Here is an 18,639-nt window from a genome sequence, read left to right on the forward strand (position 1 = left end):
TGCATCACGAGCATTGAACTATCAAGGAGGCTCTGTCTCACATTAGAAATTTGATCAGGGATTGCACAAGTTTCAAGTACAAATTCCTCTTTGATCTCACTGGTTGCTTTCTGAGTTGGGGAGAAGGCAATGTTTGCTCTGCTCCAGACTGTGATGGATCTACCATGTAATTTCAATGCATTCTGTATCAATCCCAAGTGCTTTTTCTTCTTTGTTCTGTCTGTTGTCATGACTGGGTATGGCAAGCATTTATTAACCACTGCTTACTGGTGTGTTTCCAAAAGGAAGTAAAATTTTAGCAAAGCTCTAGTCATGCTCATGCAAAACAAGCTTTTGTTCAATGTTGTCCAGTGTTTTGTTAAGGTTGAATCATCAAATGAATGATTAATTGACCTGTGAGCAAAAGATATTGTCTACAGTTTACAAAACCTTCAAGTGAGAAGTTTCTTGGTCAATTGGGATTAGTCTATGGTTGCTAATGTAAGTCATTTTTAAATGATTGTGCATAATCTGTTACAAAACTGGCAAGGATTACATGCAAACTCATTGCCGTTTTTACTGTAACCTAATAGAGAGAAAATTATGCTTTGCTTTCAGCACTAAATTTAATATTGCTTGGTGGTGAAATTTGATATGTTTCAGCATTTACTCTCTCCATTAGGGGTGCCTTTGACTTGTAATACACCGAGGGCACAGGCGATATTCTAAGCAGTTGTGCATATTCTGACAGACAGTGGATCTCTTGGGTAGAGGCATTAAATGTAGCAAATAGGACAAGTCATTCACAATAAGAAGTCTAAACAAATGCAATTATGTTGTCATGTGCTATATTCATTTTGTTATATGGCCTTCCTGTTAGCTGTCAAAATAATGTTATTTCTATCAATAAACAAACACATTAAAAGAGAATATTCCACTGTGTCATTGGCTGTGATTTAGAAGTTTAGTGGATCAAAATTAACAAAATTATTTGGCATCCACAATCTGGGAATTCAAAGTGGGCATAACTTTAAAATGAGAGACAAGCCATTTCCACAGAGACTAGAAAATTGGTCTTTACCCATTGTGAGGTAGAAGAGCAGCACTCATTCCTACAAAAAGAAATAGATAATGGGCTGCGGTTTGTGGAGCTGGTCGCTGCAGTAAACATATCAGAGTGTTACAGATTTCTGTAAAATATGCCAGAAATCAAACAGTGGCACTCAGATCTCCCACTCTTTTCCTGGATTTCAAATCAGAGTGCAGGTTCCTGTCTTTACTGAGCTGAAGAACTGGCTGCACAACTTGAATGACCCTTCAGCTTTACACCAGCCAGTATGCTGTGTGGGTATATTTATTCACATGGAAATGTCAACCTTCATTAAAAAGATAAGATGCTATGTGCTTTCATTTTACTTCCTTCCCTTAGATATTGAAAAAAATATAAGGCAAAAGTGCTTTTAAATTCACTTTTAATATTATTCTATTTTTAATGATTTTAAATGTACTTCAACCATTTTTACATTCACACAATAAATGATAAGGGCATAAACAATATTGTGGAACAGAGGGCCCTTGGTGTAAAAGTGTTTAAGTATTTGGTTAGATTTCTTTATTTTAAGTGAAACACTCTATTTGATAGAGGTTTACAGAATTATGAGGGGCATAGATAGGGCAGACAGTAGTATTTCTTTTCCCATATTATATTTTAATAAAATAATCAACTTAGACATATTAACTAAAATGTCTTTCATTGATTCTATTATGGATTTACTAAGTATGCCTGCAAGAGAATTAAATGTAAGGTTGTACATAATGACATATATGTACTTCAGTGATAAATTTACTCTGAGCTTTTGAACTTTGATATTAATGTTAAATTTGAAGAACCAAACTAGTTAATTTTTAGTTAAGGTTGGTGACCCCATTCACTTGATTGGATAGGCCATGTCTAACTGGGCTGAGGGCTGGATGCAAAGTGAATCTATGCATTCCTCAGTTCAGTTTGTAATGGGGTGATGCTGGACTAGATGGTTAGTCCTGGGGTAAACCTGAGGTCAGATGGCACATGCTATGACATTGCTGTTTCCATTCTTTCTTCACACTGAGAGAATAAACAGCACGGAAGCATGTCATTCAGGCCAAGGAATCTATTTCGTCATTAATATTTCACATCAGGTTCATCCCAATTTGAAATTGATAAGGTGGAACATTGAGGGCTCGGTGAACACCAACGTATTAATTATAAATTTCTTCCTTTACAAAAGGGGTCCATGTCATGGTCATAAGGATAACAGAAACATGAGAAGCTGAAAGGATAATTTTTAAAATGAAAGCTAGTATTTAGGGCCTGGAAAGCACTATCATGGATAGTAGCAGAGGCAGATTCAATTGTAACATTCAGAAGAGAGCTGAATAAATATCCGAAAGGGAGGAAGGTGAGGAAGAGGGTCTAAGGGTACGTCCACACTACGCTGGATAATTTTGAAAACAAAGCCTTTTCTTTTCGTTTTGACCCTCTGTCCACACTAAAGCGGCGTTTTCATCCCCCAAAAATGGAGATTTTCAGGAATGGTCTCCAGAGTGAATAAATCTGAAAACGCTTGATATCCGTTGTAGTGTGTATGGGGTAAACGGAGAGATTTAAAAACGCTGTCATGACAACACCACAACAACAATGCTTTTTCTGCTTCTGCTTGGTACTGCGCAAGCACTGCCGTAAGGCTGTTATAATGCGCAGTCGGTGTGAACAGTGTGAGAGTTAAATTGTAAAGTGAGCTTTTTTGACTATTTAAAAATGCTGTCATGACGTGCCGGAACAGACGGCCGCAGTGCGGCATTTCGTTGTTTTCTTGAACGCAACCCCCCACATAACCTAACAATTTCAGAACAGATGGCAACGAGACTGAAGCCAGAAGGGTTAGAAATGTACTCACCAAATATTTCGACCCATAGCTTACTGAATAAATAAGTATACTCACTTTGCCCTGTTTTCTGTCCTTGCTTGTATGAAGGTGGTTTACCTATTATGCAAGTACTTCTTTGACAATAGATGTGTAACAGCCGAATGTAACATTGTATGGAAATACAAGATAACTCTGATGCAGACATGTTTTATACATTTAACAAGGTGCTTTATTAATGCAACAGAGTTAGTCAGTTTTCAATGTTCGTCATCAGCCGGGTCATACTGTCTGTGAACTCCCTATCGGTTGCCTCCATACGCTCCAGTATTTGTTTTTTTTTAGTTTTAAGTCCTCCTGCGCGAGAGCCAAGAGCAACTCCTTTTAAGTTTTTCTACTCTGTAACTGGACAAATGTACACTAAGTATACCGTTTCCTCTTCGCTTGTTTTCGGTGTGTGCTGCGCGTGTCCAGTAGAGGAGATTTGCCCAAATATCCGTGTTAGTGTGGACAGAGATATTTTGAAAAATGCTTAGTGTGTACGCCTGTTTTTTTTTACTCGAAACCGGTGTTTTCAAAATTATCCTGGACGTAGCCTACATGGATTAGTCTTATAACACCAGTGATTGATGGGCTGATTGGCCTTTTTTACATACTGTAATCATCCTCTGATTATGGGTGAAGTTATATTTCTCCTCAGTTAAAACAGTCATTCTTTTTTTGCAGTAGCAAAGATAGGAATTTGCATTATGCCTCCCAAGGTTTGAAAAATTTAAAATTAATTTGAATTATCTGGCATGTGTAAAGGATTTGTTTCAGTATTGCTGGTGGAAGGCCTCAATCCGAAGTGAACTTTTTTGAGCCCAACACCAGAATAGACATCAAGAGCAGGTTTCTCAGTGCCAGTTTTTCTTCAAAGTAACAACCATGGGATGTTAAACAAGAGAAAATCTGCAGATGCTGGAAATCTGAGCAACATACACAAAATGCTGGTCTGTGCTTTTTTCCGTAGATGCCGCCTGGCCTTCTGAGTACCTCTGGCATTTTGTGTGTGTTGCAGCCGTGGGATCTTTTACGTTCACCTGAGGGAGAGGGCAGGAAGTCAATCTTGAAGTCCTTTCTCAAAATGTGACCCCCAGCGGCACACCACTTGTTCGGTGCTACAGCCTGGACCTTGTGTGTCCATAACCGGAGTCAGATCTGGAACTATAGTCAGCATTGACAGAGTATACTGTATTAGGCACAGAGCTGCAACGATCCCTACGTCTGTGAGAAGAGTTATACCTTCATAGCTGTTAAACTAGCCAATTTAATCTAGCACTTAAAGGGCGGAAGTCTGAATCCTTTATGCCGCTCTGAATATCAGGTTGTGAAAATCATTGGCCACCTCCATGAGGTCAATGTTAGGCTCAGGCATATCTTTTATAGAAATATTCAAAATACCTTTAAAGTAGAACTAAATCCTTTTGTCCATTTCTCTTTTTGGCTTGAATTAGATAGGGGAGTGGGGATGGGTGATACTGGCAAGAGTGGAGAGATGGGCTGTTGGACGTGAAGCAGCCAAAGTTTCCCTTATTGAACTTTGTTCAGCAGCCACTGGTGGAGTGTGCAGATTGGCTCATAATCTTTGGATGAACATGGGATCCATTTGGAATCACCAAAGCTCCTATTCATTATGATCTTTCATTAAAACAATAGGTTTGTTGGCATTTATTATTGCAAATAATAACTCATTACCTACATCACATCAACTGCCCTCTGTAGCTCATTACTGAACAGTAAATCAAGAAAAGACGGTAGAAATTATCCTCTGTGGTGTGCTGTACCAGATGTAGTGACAGATGTGCATTGAATTTGAATTCTGAAAGTCTGCTCAATATAGGAACATTTGTACCCTGACATTTTAGAACTATAGGCTTTATACTTAAACATTTTACTTCATAAATGCTTCCTGTGTTACGAGAATACACATAAAATTAAGATGTTTGCTGGCCGGGGCTAGCATCAGTGGCATCAGCAGTTGGTCTGCCACCTGCCCTCAGGGGAAGGAGAGATAAGGAACAATGGAGCAGCGTCTGGAGATGTGTAATGAAGGGATGTGGGAGGAAGAGCTGTCTGGAGCGGCTCCCCCCTTTTGAACCCTGAACTGTTTGAAGTGATGGACAGGCGATACCCCAGCAGGGGGATAAAAAGGGACAGGTTCGCTAAGACAGACACACACGCCACCCGAGGTAACGAGACCCTGGAAGCGGTACGCTTCTCACGAGTGGGTGGAAAGGTACGATCAGCGGGAACCCGGTGTGTGTCCGCCCTTGCCTGGGTGCCGGGTTCACTGCAGAGGATCGACCGCATCTGGAGGAGGGGTCACAGTCGGTGACCTCAGGTGACATCACCAAGGACCTGCCCAAAAGCTGTTTGTGAGCCATCTCGCTGGTCTGTGAGCCATCCCGCTGGTCTGTGAGTGAAGCAGTGTGCTGAATGATGAGTTGTTCCTATTCTATCTCTCTCTTCCCCCACGTTGTCCACCGCCATGGCAACGATTACTGCGAACTGAACTACTAAACTGGACTGAACTTTGAGTCATTTTGAAATTGGTCATTTACCCCTAGACAACGATAGAGCTTGATTGATGCTGTTATCTTAATTCTGTGCACATGTGTGTTTATCATCACTGAACTGTTGCATTTATTATCCTTTCGATTACTGTGTTGCTTGTTTCTTTAATAAAACTTCCTTAGTTCTAGTACTCCAGACTCCAACTGAGTGATCCATTTCTGCTGGTTTGGCAACCCAGTTACGGGGTACGTAACACCTGGAATAAATTAAAAGGTTAATCCCATCTGGATTTTTGATTAGACTTTTCTCTTGTCTCTTGCCTATAATGAGCTTTGATCTTTTTTAGCATCATTCCTAATTGATGCGAGCCTGAAGCTCAAAGCTTTTATCAATTTGGCTGTAAACCAGTAATCTTTTTCATGACTGACCACTGATGTTCATGGGTTGGGCCCGAGGAACCTTTTGGGATGCACAGTAGACAATAATTTCCTTTGTATCGAATAGTATTGCATCTTGTGTTGATGACAAGGCTGGTCTGAAATGGGGGTAATGTGACCCATTTCCAAATAGTAGTATTCATTAAGTTTATTTTAACTGAGCACATGGATGATGAAGGCACTTCAGACTGAAACATCTATGTTCTTCCTCTTTCCAGATTTCCATTAACTGCAGTTTAGCAATTTACTCATGGTTACGTTGGTGTACTGCTCCGGCGTCATCTTGCTGGTACTGCTGATCTCGGGCTTATTAACAAACCAACCTAGAATTACCTCTGCATCTACTTGGTCAGTACCTGAGGCTCCAGTATGTTGGATTATGGGTTTATGGAGATTTTGCCAACTATATTGCTGAAGGTTTCTAATGTCCGTGCTTGAAACAAGTCTTAAGAACTTTTTCAATACCATTACAGGCCTCAGACATGTCTGTCAGCTCTGGGATGGCAGGATTCAGGTTAAGCAGCTTATGCGGAGACCTCAAATGATTACTTAAAAGCTGCAGCCAGAAAGAGTTTGATTACTGAAAAAATCATACCAAACACGGCAATCCCAAAATACTCTTGATTTATTTGGGTTTTCTTTAGCGCTGGAAATGGTTACATCCTGACACGCGGGACAGAAGCAAGGTCGCATTGTGTATTCCACGGACCAGCAAATTCCGGCCGGCTTAGCGAAGAGAGCGGCAGACAACCCTGCTGAAATCCAGAGGAAAACACACAGAGGATGCAGAGGGGGATCACAAAGCTGAGGAAAGAGGACCAGGACAACAGAGACTTTTGGAGAAGAGGAGTTCGGTGGATAATACCGTTCCGCTTGACCGGAAGTGCACCGAGAGTGGTAAGCGTAAAGGAGTTGGGTGCTTACTGATCTGGTTAACAACGGATGGTGCAATCCGAGGTATATTACGATCGAGGAATGTGTTTGCAGACTGGATATTGAACTTTTTACTGTTGGACTTCGGCCACATTCCACCGTGATACAACACTTGGTGGCACGGGAGGTCGTTCCTGCCTGTGGCCATCGAACGTGCAGCTCCTCCTGTGGAGGGTCAGACACCCTGAGCCAATAGACTGGTCCTGGACTTATTTTCCATCTGGTATAGTTTGCATTTTGTTGTTTGATTGTTGGGTTTTTTTGTATTACTATATTTACGCTCTATTCTTGATTGGTGCGGCTGTAACGAAACCAAATTTCCCTCGGGATTAATAAAGTATAACTATCTATCTATCTATCTATTAGCCTCTCCAAGTCAGATTAGATCTTCCCAGTTTTCCTTCTCTCTCCTGCTTGGTTACTATTCTCCCTTTCTCCTTTCTGTGGGTTATCTACAAATTGCTCCACCACCCACTCCCCTTGGACAACCCTTGGCACTTCTGGCAACAGGCATGAGAAGCCAGTGAACTGCCTCTAGAAAGCTGATTGGCTTGCTCAGCTAATGGGCACAAAGTGTCAAACAACAATACCAGGCATGATGTGCCACCAAGTCACCAAATTCCAAGCCCCATGTTTTCCAATAGCCTCAGAGATTTCCAATCTCTGTAACCTCCTCCAGCCTCAGAACCCTCTGGGACTACAGATCTGGCTTGCTGATTGTCCTTAAAATTAATCACTCTACTGTAGGTTTCAGGGCTTTCAATCTGTTGGGGTAATTTACTGTGTTTGGTGCTCCCACCGTGGCTTCCTGTATATCAGTGAGACCCAACGTAGATTGGGAGACCACTTCGCTGAGCATCTGTGCTCCGTCCGCCAGGACAAGTGGGATTTCCCAGTGGCCACCCAATTTAATTCCACTTCCCATTCCCATTCTGATATGTCCATCCATGGCCTCCTCCATTGTTGTGATGAGGCCTCACTTAGGTAGGAGGAACAACACCTTATATTCCGTCACCATTTCCCATCCCCTTATCCCTCCCTCACCTCATCTCCTTGCCTGCCCATCACCTCCCTCTGGTGCTCCTCCTCCCTTTTTCTTTCTTCCACGGCCTTCTGTCTCTTTCACCAATCAACTCCCCAGCTCTTTACTTCATCCCTCCCCCTTCCAGGTTTCACCTACCACCTTGTGTTTCTCTCTCCCCTCCCCCCAACTTTTAAATCTACTGCTCAGCTTTTTTTTCTCCAGTCCTGCTGAAAGTTTTGGCCTGAAACGTCGACTGTACTTTTTTCCATAGATGCTGCCTGGCTTGCTGATTTTCTCCAGCATTTTGTTTGTTGATATGTTTTGTTACGTAAAAGCTGCCATATTAATACTCGTTGCTGTTAAGCTCAGCGGCCTATAAATATTCATCTTTAGACTTGCCATGGCCTTCCTTTCAGGTTTACTCTGTTGATGTTTTCCAGGTGTCCTAAGAAACAGTTTGGCATTGTGGAGAAAATGAAGAACATGTAATGAGTAATTCTGAGTGACTTCACAGAGTGAACTGAAATGTATCTGACACAATCAATGAAAGGAACGTGATGTCCCTGCAGGGTAAGGAGTACTTTGCCTGAATATGACAAGCAGAGAAAAACCTTTCACCACAAGCACAGAGCTGTGATATTTGCAGCAAATAGGGAGCAATAAATGAACTGGCATTCCAAACACCATATTTTTTAGAAGGGAGAGCGACTTGTACAATACATTTTTTTGATTTAAGATAAATAATTTAATGTGACTGTGTTTACCCATGATAAATGTGTCCAATTTTTATGGTGACATGCTTTGACAGGATTCCCAGAGAACTGAAGTGGATGGTGCCACACTTTGTAAGTTTGTTTAATGACATGTAAACTAAGTTGTTGTGAAAATATGCATTGAATTCAAATTTGGCAGACTTGTTTTAATAGCTTCTATTTTTTTTAATAACCGAGCAATCAACTTTGATGGATGACTTTGAACACAAAGAAAACAAAGTAATCAGGTTAAGTCCTGATGCAGGCTTGCAATCTGAGTCAGCAACCATTTCTTTGCCTCCACAGATGCTGCTTGAACTGCTGGGTATTTCCAGCATTTTGCTTATTGCTCCAGATTTCACTGTCTCTTTTAGTCAAATTAAAATGTAAGTGGATGTTAGACCATTAGACATAGGAGCAGAATCAGGCCATTCAGCCCATCGAATCTGCTCTGCTATTTCATCATGGCTCACTTACTATCCGTCTCAACCCCATTCTCCTGCCTTCTCTCTGTAACCTTTGACACCTCGACTAATCAAGAAATTATCGTCCCCCACTTTAAATATACCCAATAACCTGGCTTCCACAGCCGTCAGTGGCAATAAATTCCATAGATTTACTACCTTTGGCTAAAGAAATTTCCTCTAATCTCTGTTCTAGATGGATGTCCCTCAATTCTGAGGCTGTGTCCTCTGGTCCTAGACCAACACCCTCCCTCCCAACCCCACAATCGAAAACATGCTCTCCACATCCACTTGCTCTAGGCCTCTCAATTTTCGATAGGTTTCAAAGTGAAACCCTCTCATTCTTCTACATTCCAGCGAGTACAGGCCCAGAACCATCAATTGCTCCTCATACATTAACCCTTTTATTCCCAGAATCATTCTCATGAGCCTCCTCTGGACTCCCTTCAATGTCAGCACATCTTTTCTTAGATAAGGGGCTCAGGCTGCTCACAATGTACGAAGTGTGCTCTGACCAGTGAGTTATACAGCCTCAGCATTACATCCTTTCTTTTTTATTCGAGTCATGTTAATGAGTGAATGGATCAGAAAAGCTCTTTACTAAGACTAAAATAATGTAAAAGTTTTAGCTACTTGACTAATGTGAAGTTTCAAAGGTTTCGAAGGTACATTTAATGTCAGAGAAATGTATACAATATACATCCTGAAATTCTTTTTCTTTGCTAACATCCAGAAAAACAGAGGAGAATAAATAACAGATAAATGTTAGAACCCCAAAGTACCCCGCTAACTAACCCCTCCCAAGCATAAGCAACAGCAAGCAATGAAACCCCCCCCAACCAGCGAAAAGGCATCGGCACACCCCACTAAACACTCAAGCGTGCAGCAAAGCATCAATAAAGACACAGACGCAGTACCCCAAAGACTACTCCTTCACCGGGTAATTCAATACACTACAGGCTCTCTCTCTCCCTAATAAGGGAAAAAGAGGTGTCCCTGTGAGGGAGGGAGGACATAACAAACAACTCGCTAATTTACGATGTTAAAAGTCTGCAGTGTCGCTTCTTCCGAACTCCGTGCCCAAAGAACTTGGGTCTCTGGGCACACAGCCAGCAGCCAGCTTGCTGCTTTCAATCTTCCATCTCCCGCAATGTACCAGTTCCCTGCGGCAGCACTGACCTGCAGAGACCCTGGAATTCTGAAGGCGCACTAGTCTTCTAGGCCGCATCCTTGGCATATCGAATAGCGACCAGTCGTGAGAACCCGAGAGCGGGTCCCGTTCCCGCAAAGAACCAAAGTCAGCGTGTAACTCCAGGTCAGGGTCTTCACTGGAACCCTGAAAGGGAAAAACAGAGAGATTAAAGATAGAAATAGAGCTGTTTCTGAAGATGTAAACAAAGGAGTTGCCATTAGGTGCCCCCGTTCTCCTAAGCTCCTCCTCCCTGCAAGGTAATGTGAAGTTGCAAGGTAAGAGGTAATGTCAATCCAAATACACTTGCAGAGTGGCTTCACTGTTACAGCATCCGGGCCAATATTATTCTGAATTCGGATCACTAAAAAAGCAAGATATTATATGTTGTATTGGGGAGTAGGGGAGGTTTGTTGTTTGCCAATTGATTCCAGGGTTTCCTATGTTGCAAACTGGCTAGACGCCCAAAGTGCTTCATTGGTCTGTAATGTGTTTTAGAATGTTTGAGGTGGTGAGTGATTGCCCCTTTCTTTGTTCCTTTTATAATCATCAAGGAACTTCACAGAGCAACAGTTAAGTGTAACTTGACATTGAACACATCAAGTTCTGTAGCTAGCATGTGTTAACAAACTTGCGAAAGAGGTAGGGTTCAAAGGGCATCTTAGGGTACGTCCACACTACGCTGGATAATTTTGAAAACAAAGCTTTTTCTCTTCGTTTTGACCTTCTGTCCACACTGAAACAGCGATTTCATCCCCTGAAAACAGAGATTTTCAGAAATGATCTCCAGAGTGAATAAATCTGAAAACGCCTAATATCTGGCGTAGAGTGTACGGTGTAAGGTAAGAGCAAGGTAGAGAGATTGACACCCACTCTGCTGAAGGCGTGTATACTAATGGTGTGATTAAAATCAAGGAAATGTGTGAGGCCGGAGTTAAAATAAAGCTGAGAATTGTAAAATTGGAAGGACTGATGCAGCAGGAAGCAAGGTAGGCTGGTGAGGTGAGTACAGGTTAACATGTAATTGCATATTTTGGATGCCAGTATGCAGATGGGAGGTGATTTTTGTTCCTGAGGCAAAGTCCTGGCGGGTGGGTGGGGCTCCGTGGTGGGCTTGATGAGATTAGGCCACAGATGGTCCACTGTACTGGGTGGAAAAGTCAGCAAAACTTGCTTGCGCTCTTCAGTCTGCAGATCTACTGGGAACAGACATTTAGCTATAGTCATAGTCATAGTCATACTTTATTGATCCCGGGGGAAATTGGTTTTCGCTACAGTTGCACCATAAATAATTAAATAGTAATAAAACCATAAACAGTTAAATAGTAATATGTAAATTATGCCAGGAATTAAGTCCAGGACCAGCCTATTGGCTCAGGGTGTCTGACCCTCCAAGGGAGGAGTTGTAAAGCTTGATGGCCACAGGCAGGAATGACTTCCTATGACGCTCTGTGTTGCATCGCGGTGGAATGAGTCTCTGGCTGAATGTACTCCTGTGAAGTACTATGAAGTACACAGAGGCATGGGGTGTATGAGGTGTCTAGGGAGGGGAAGCACCTCTGGTGAAGGGGCTTGTTGTGCCCATTCTGGGGGAGCTCATTCACTTTTTATTCCCATTGGACACTCAGATCTCACCTGTGCCTCCAATTAGCAGTTTGCATGTGACAGCGGCCATACCCTGATGCACCGCTGTGATAGGCATCCTAAACCAGGTGTGGGTAGCTGGCGGCCTCATACCCCTGTGAGAGAGGGACATGCCTGTCCTAGCATGCAAAGTTGACTCCGGCAGACTAGGCGGATGAGATCTACAGTGAGATCCAACGGATAGGAAGGTGGTGCTGCAATGTTCTGTGGAGAGCGAAGGGCATGGCAAGGCACAGATAACATCGTGTCATCCACTGCAACCAGGGAAGACCCCAGTTTGTGATGCTTGTTCATACCACTGGAACTGGGCTTCTGAGATCAAGAGAGTGGAACTGGCCCAGTGCAATGGCTTTTCCACTTTAAAAACTCTCCTGCACAGGTTTCCTGTCATCATCGGACATGATGGACAACCACTACACAAACTCACATTTCAAGAAGCGTAGTTCAAGTACACCAATAGATGTGAAGCTGTCTAAATAATTGTTAGGTTGTAGCCTGTCTGCAATCAGGTTACAATCCCTTATTCACCAGTTGATCTTTCATTGAACATATTGGTAATAATCAATACTCTCCAAATGGGCTGCCAATGTAACTGTAGGTTTAATGAGGCTGACACGAAAAATACATAAACCATCAAGTAACTAGCAGCAATGAAGAAGTACACATGAATCACAAACCTGTGCAATATTTTGTTGTCCCTCCTCTAATCTTGTGAATGTGACATCTCACCTTCAGTATCTATTTGAGTTTTGAGTGCTGAATAGAATTATAATATCTAAATGAACGTGTTATGTCAATTTAATACCGGTGGTGAACAGCAAAAGGAGCTTTGTAGAGATGAGATATATGGTTCTAAAATGGTGGGCAAAGTCTCCAACCCAGAAAGGAACTACTGAAACAATAGTGTTTTCTCATATGGTAACTAGCTGGAATTCAATATTTTAGGTATTTTTCTTGTGTTATTTTTTCATTAGATACAATATTTATTTCCTCTGTTTCTTTCCTGGACCTGACTAAATCACTCTCAATCAGTTTTCAATTTTTTTTCAATTCTAATACATTATTGGATAAGGTGATATACAGTACTTTTGATCGGGCTTGAGATGTCCTGTTGCCTTCACTGTGCCATAATCAGCTGATACTTCCAGTGATGGACGTGGCAAAAACTTTCCAAGCCGATGATTGTAGGAAAATGTCTAAGGAATAACAAGCACCTTCTTGCAGAGAGTGGTGAATCTCTGGAACTCTCCACCTCAGTGGATGTAAGATCACAGAGAGTGTTCATGGAGGAAGCAACAAGATCTTCCAAAGATTGGGGAATTGAAGGCAATGTGTTACTGGCACAGAAAAGGAGATGATGCCTGGGGCACACGATCACCTTGAATGGCACGGCAGGCACAAAGGGGCTGAGAGGTCTACTCACATTCCTGTATTCATGCAATAATCCCCTTGAGCTATACTACGCAATTCATTAAGGTCCTGACTCTTCTTCTACTCTGCTCCATCTTCCTATCCAGTCCCCGTATTCAAAAGTACACATTCCTCTGCTTAAGCATTGGTCAATTTCATCTCTTGTAGACCTGGTCACTATTTTTGGTTGGTAACATGAGAGAACCTATGTGGACACATATGGACCCTGTGTGCTTTGCAACTGGAGTAGATTCACATTTTGCAAAATCAGCAAACCCAATATGTTTGCATCAAAAAGCCAACCATATTAGAATAATTATGCATGAAACTCCCTTGGAAGCATTTCTTACTTAAGACTGGATGATAATAATTAAAAACCAACATAGAGGGAAGTGACTATTAAAATGAGTTCCTTCTACCAGCTGTAAAAATAGTTGCAGTTGACACAGTTGCTATTTTCAGTATGTGTTCCTTTGTTATTAATGGATTGTTTCACATTGTAATTTAGTTGTCACATTGGGATTGTTAAGTTCCAGCCTACTTCCTATTAATTTCAGTACAGTATTGTCATTCAATCTTTTACATTGGAGTCTTTATTGCTATACATTTTATTGTAACAGCCCATCAGTTAGCCCTGTTATCCAGAGCTCTGCAGTTATTGAACAATGAAGCACCTCTTGACAAGAGAGCTGAAGTTTATTTGCTCCTCAATTAACTCCATAAAAATCCCTGGTTTGTGAATAACCCCAAGCACTGAGCTATGGAATTGAACTCTGCTCTTGTTTTACATCTTTGATTTATTACTTCACAGTCCATTACTTCCTATTTTCTTTAAGTATATTTCTATTTGCCAGTCTGCACCAACTTCTCTGTATGGGCTGACTCTTTGGTGAGTGCATTTCCGTAGAAGGTCAAAGTTCATGTGGAACCTTCACCAAGTTAGCATTACAAGAACAAGCTTACATGTTTGTAGAATATTTCATATCTCTTTCATAATATCCCAAAACAATTTCTAGTCTATGAAATGCATTTCAAGATGTTGTCACTGCTGCAAAATAGGAAGTATGATGATCAATTTGAGCACAGCATGCTCCCACAAACAATAATGCATTAATGACCTGATCATTTTTATTTGAAATTGCGATGCAAGAACACCATTGTTCAATGTTGCCATCTAACAGAGATGAAATCTCCACAGCTGTCCATTGATGTGTTGTTTGAACAGGAGCCTTGCTGCAAACATTTCTACCTTGATAATCAATCCCAGATTTTACTCAGTAAGATTGATTGTCATCTGAAAGCTTTAATACTCATAGTCTTTATTGTGATCTTTGATTGGGATCTTTATTATTTAGAGATACTGTACTCTTCCAGCCCAGTAAGCCCTCACCGCCCAACGGCACCCGTGTGACCAATTAATCTGCTACCCAATGCGTCTCTTTGAAACGTGGGAGGAAACCTGAGTGCCCGGAGGAAACCCGAGCAGTCACAGTGAGACTATATAAATCCTTTACAGATGGCAGAATTGAACCCAGGTTGCTGTAATGTCATTCTGCAAACCGTAACACTATGTGCAACCAAATACCTTGACTGGCAGGTGACCACTGTGCCATTCCAGCGTCTTGAAATGAGCACCTGCATCAATCAGAACTTTTGCCTGTCCCTGTGCTGTCATCATTAACTGTTCCTCCCAACTGATGCAGCCTGGGAACTACTGCTGACCGGAGCGTTATCTGAAGCAGCTAATCAGTCGCAGTGACTGCACCAGTACGTTGGGGATTTATAAATATATTAATCATAATTATTCTCAGTGTACAAAGGTTTTCTCTCATATTTACCTTATACCTTGGTCCAAATGTTTAAATTTGCATTCTTTGGACCTTGGACCATTCTCTGATATCAATAGTTTCCCTCCATTTTTTACAACTAAATCAATCATGACCTTATACAGCTTCAATCAAATTTTGGCATTCAAATTTGTAGCTCAGTGAAAGTGGCCACGGAAGCAGCTAAGGTGGTAAAGGAGGGAGGGATATGACACGCTTGACTTTATTGGTTTGGGTATTGAGTGTATGAGTGAGGAGGTAATGTTGCAGCTATATTAAACTTCGGTTTGGACACGCTGGGGTATTGTGCACAATTCTGGTTCCCCATTGGAGAAAGGATAGGTAAAGAGTACATAACAGGTTTACCCTGGATTAGATGGTAAGCGCTATAAGGAGAGGTTGGACAGACTTGGGTTGTTTTCTCCAGAGTGCCAGAGACTGAGGGAAGATCTGATAGAAGTTCATAAACTCGTGAAAGGCATTGATAGAGTAGGAAGTCAGAATCTTTTTTTTCCCAAGGATGTGTGCTTAAGGTGAGGGGGGAATGTTTAAAGGAGTTGTGTGGTGCAACGTTTTATTTATGTAGAAATTGGCGGGCACCTGGAATAGGCTATAAGAGGTAGTGATGGAAGTAGATACAAATAGTGATGTTTAGGAGAATGTTATATAGACACATGGATATGCAGAATGACATGGACCTTGTGCAGGTAGAAGGGATCAGCATTGTGGTTGCTGCAAACATTGTGGGCTGAATGGCCTGTTTCTGTGGTGCACTAGTTTATAAATTTCCTCTCACATTTACAAATATCCCAGCTATTCCAGTCTAACATTATATGAAAAAGTTTACAACATCATCAAGCTGATGAACAGCTATAAAGGTTTTGGACTTTGCAGCCAGTTGGTTTCTTCATGCCACCTCAACTTGTACCACCTGGCAATAATGGAAGCCAGAGCCATGCTTTAGGCCTCCTGAGTTTGAAATGAGCTGAAGTTGAATAGTAGTGAACTAAGTATTCAAGTGCTCGGCTTGTTACATTGGTTGCTGAGACTTACACCAGCAAACCCAGCACGGATGGGTCCACAAGAGTTGCTGTGGAACTGAGTAACATTTCCATGCTGGAATATCTTGCCTTCAGGCTCTTTGCAAAGCCATGTGAGACAGATTCCCTCGTGCTTCCTCACATCTTATGTAGTTTCTCACTCAGTGTGGCGAATACTCTAAGCATCCCTGTTAGCATCAGCTAACTGTAGATTGACCTTTCATTCTCCTTAGTTAAGTCCTCCAAGGGATAGCTAGTGTGTTATAGTCTGTTCACTTCCCTTAGCTAGGCTGTCATCCACTTGGGTCCAATAACTTACCATGTATAGATCCTGCCTCTATGTTTCGTTCTGCAGCTTGTGAGTACCAGGATTTGAGTTGTATATTTCTCACTTCACATTTAACATAAGAACATAGGAAATACACCAAGAGTACAAAAGTTATTCAGTGTTCAATCAGGCCATGGCTAATCCTTTAACTGAACACTTCCCTATTTGATCCCCGTATTCTCCAAATCCTTTAATATCCAAAACACCCACTGTGATATCACTCCTGATTATACTCAAGGAGCGATCTTCCACAGCAGAAAATTCCAGAGATTCATAATTCTCTAAGGAAAAAAAAATCTTTTCACTTCAATCCTAAATTGCTAGCCCCTTTTCTTAAAACGAAGAATAAGTTTTAGATTCTCAAGCCAAAGGAGATATCTTCTCAAGTTCTACTCTGTCAAAGCTCACTCAGAAATCGTTCAATGAAATCACCTCTGGATGGGCCAATTTTACCTATTTTCAACTCTTGGGCAGCTCACTGTTCATATAAGTCAATCTAGTGAACCTACATTGCGCTAATTGTAAGAGGAATATCCTTCTTTCAGTGTGGGGAATAAAACCACATTAAGTGCTCCAGATGTTCTCATTGAGACCTATTACCTTCAAGACTTCCTTTCCCTTAGAATATAATCCCCATGCAGAAAAGGCCAACACATCATTTGTCTTCCTAACTGTTCATTTTAGTTGACTATTAACTTTCTGAATTTCATACATCACCATTTTCTTCTACACAGCATTTTCTAGTTTCCTAACATTTAAAATATTCCACCGATCAAAATAGATAACCTCACATTTTGCAGCATTATGGTCTGCCTGTGAATTATTTATTACCGTTGCTCTCTTCCACATCCCAGTTAGAAGAGTGTGACCCATTAATAAGAGAACTTTTTGCACTGGCAAATATTAATGACTGCTGTTTTGTTGTTTTGTTGCCAAAGTTCCCAATGCCACGGTGGATGCATAATTAGACTCAGGAGATTAATTTAACACCAACAATCAGTTCTGGTTTGTTGCTGCAGCAGTTATTCAGATATCACCTCTGCCTGGCCTGTCCTGGTTTATAGAAGCACTTTACTCTCTCTGGAATTGGTTCACAAATACAGTGCTCAACGTACAGCATAACTCAGCAATAAATGCTTCATTCACATATTGTGTAACAACTTACAGCAGAAAAGACATGCCTTGTGGATAAGCCAATATGAGTCCTTCACCAATTCATACTATATGCTTCATAAAAACAACATCTGAACCTCGTTCTGATTATACTCTACTTGTTGCAATAGTAATTACTGATGAAATTTGTCACAGAAAAGTAATCCATGTGACTAACAGCATTTAATAACATGATAATTGTTAATGACTGTCAATCAAGTGATCTTGGCCAGAGAGTGAACAATTAAAAATTAAAACATTCATTCAGGTTGTGAATTGTTTTAGAATTTGATTTTGTAAATGAACATCTCTCTCTCTCTCTCTCTCTCTCTCTCTCTCTCTCTCTCTCTCTCTCTCTCTCTCTCCCCCTCTCTCCCTCTCTCCCGTCTCTCCTTCCTCTCTCTCTCTCTCTATGATTTTAGTAATGAATTCACCCACTTACCCATTTTAGCTCACCCCACATTTTGGTCCTAGTTTATTTCTCAATATTTATATCTTATTGGTGTGGGAACACATTGAATTGGTCCTTTCATTTCCAAGGCCATAGAGGGTCCATTGTCCTCTACAATATAGACTCATTTTCCACAAATTTGTGACCATAAATAAATTAACACATTTTGTTAAAATCCAAAGTTGTGAGAAACCCTTCTCTATCAAACTGATACCTCTGTACTAAACCTATTTCTCATTCTTTCACAACCACTTTCATTTCTAATGATCCTTCCACTTAAGTCTTCCATTTAATTGTGATTCATCCATTCCTTTCTTCCCATTAAATTTGTACTCTCACTGATCAATTCATCCAAAATATACTGGAGATCACAGTAGCTGTCTCACCGATTATCTGTTGGAGACCAAAGCTGTTTTTTAGCACCTTACCAATTCTGCAGAAAGCCATGCTGGTTCCCTCAAAGAACTATTCACAAGACTATCTCACTTCCTGTTACTTACCAGCCAATTTCCTCCTTAGTTCCTTTACTTTACTAACTATTTCACCTTTGC

General features: G+C 41.2%; 1 long non-coding RNA gene across 2 annotated transcripts; it reads left to right on the forward strand.

Annotated features, from left to right (window-relative positions):
• Window positions 1-357: 357 nt before the first annotated feature.
• LOC134350655 (uncharacterized) lies at window positions 358-9,272 on the forward strand. Of its 2 annotated transcripts, none has more exons than XR_010018953.1 (3): window positions 358-480; window positions 6,094-7,031; window positions 8,273-9,272. It is a non-coding gene; the product is annotated as an uncharacterized LOC134350655 (long non-coding RNA). The 2 variants fall into 2 exon arrangements; XR_010018952.1 differs by having other exon boundaries at window positions 6,094-6,772.
• The last annotated feature ends 9,367 nt before the right edge of the window (window positions 9,273-18,639 follow it).

Source organism: Mobula hypostoma, chromosome 8 (genome assembly GCF_963921235.1).
Source record: "Mobula hypostoma chromosome 8, sMobHyp1.1, whole genome shotgun sequence".
Taxonomy (NCBI): domain Eukaryota; kingdom Metazoa; phylum Chordata; class Chondrichthyes; order Myliobatiformes; family Myliobatidae; genus Mobula; species Mobula hypostoma.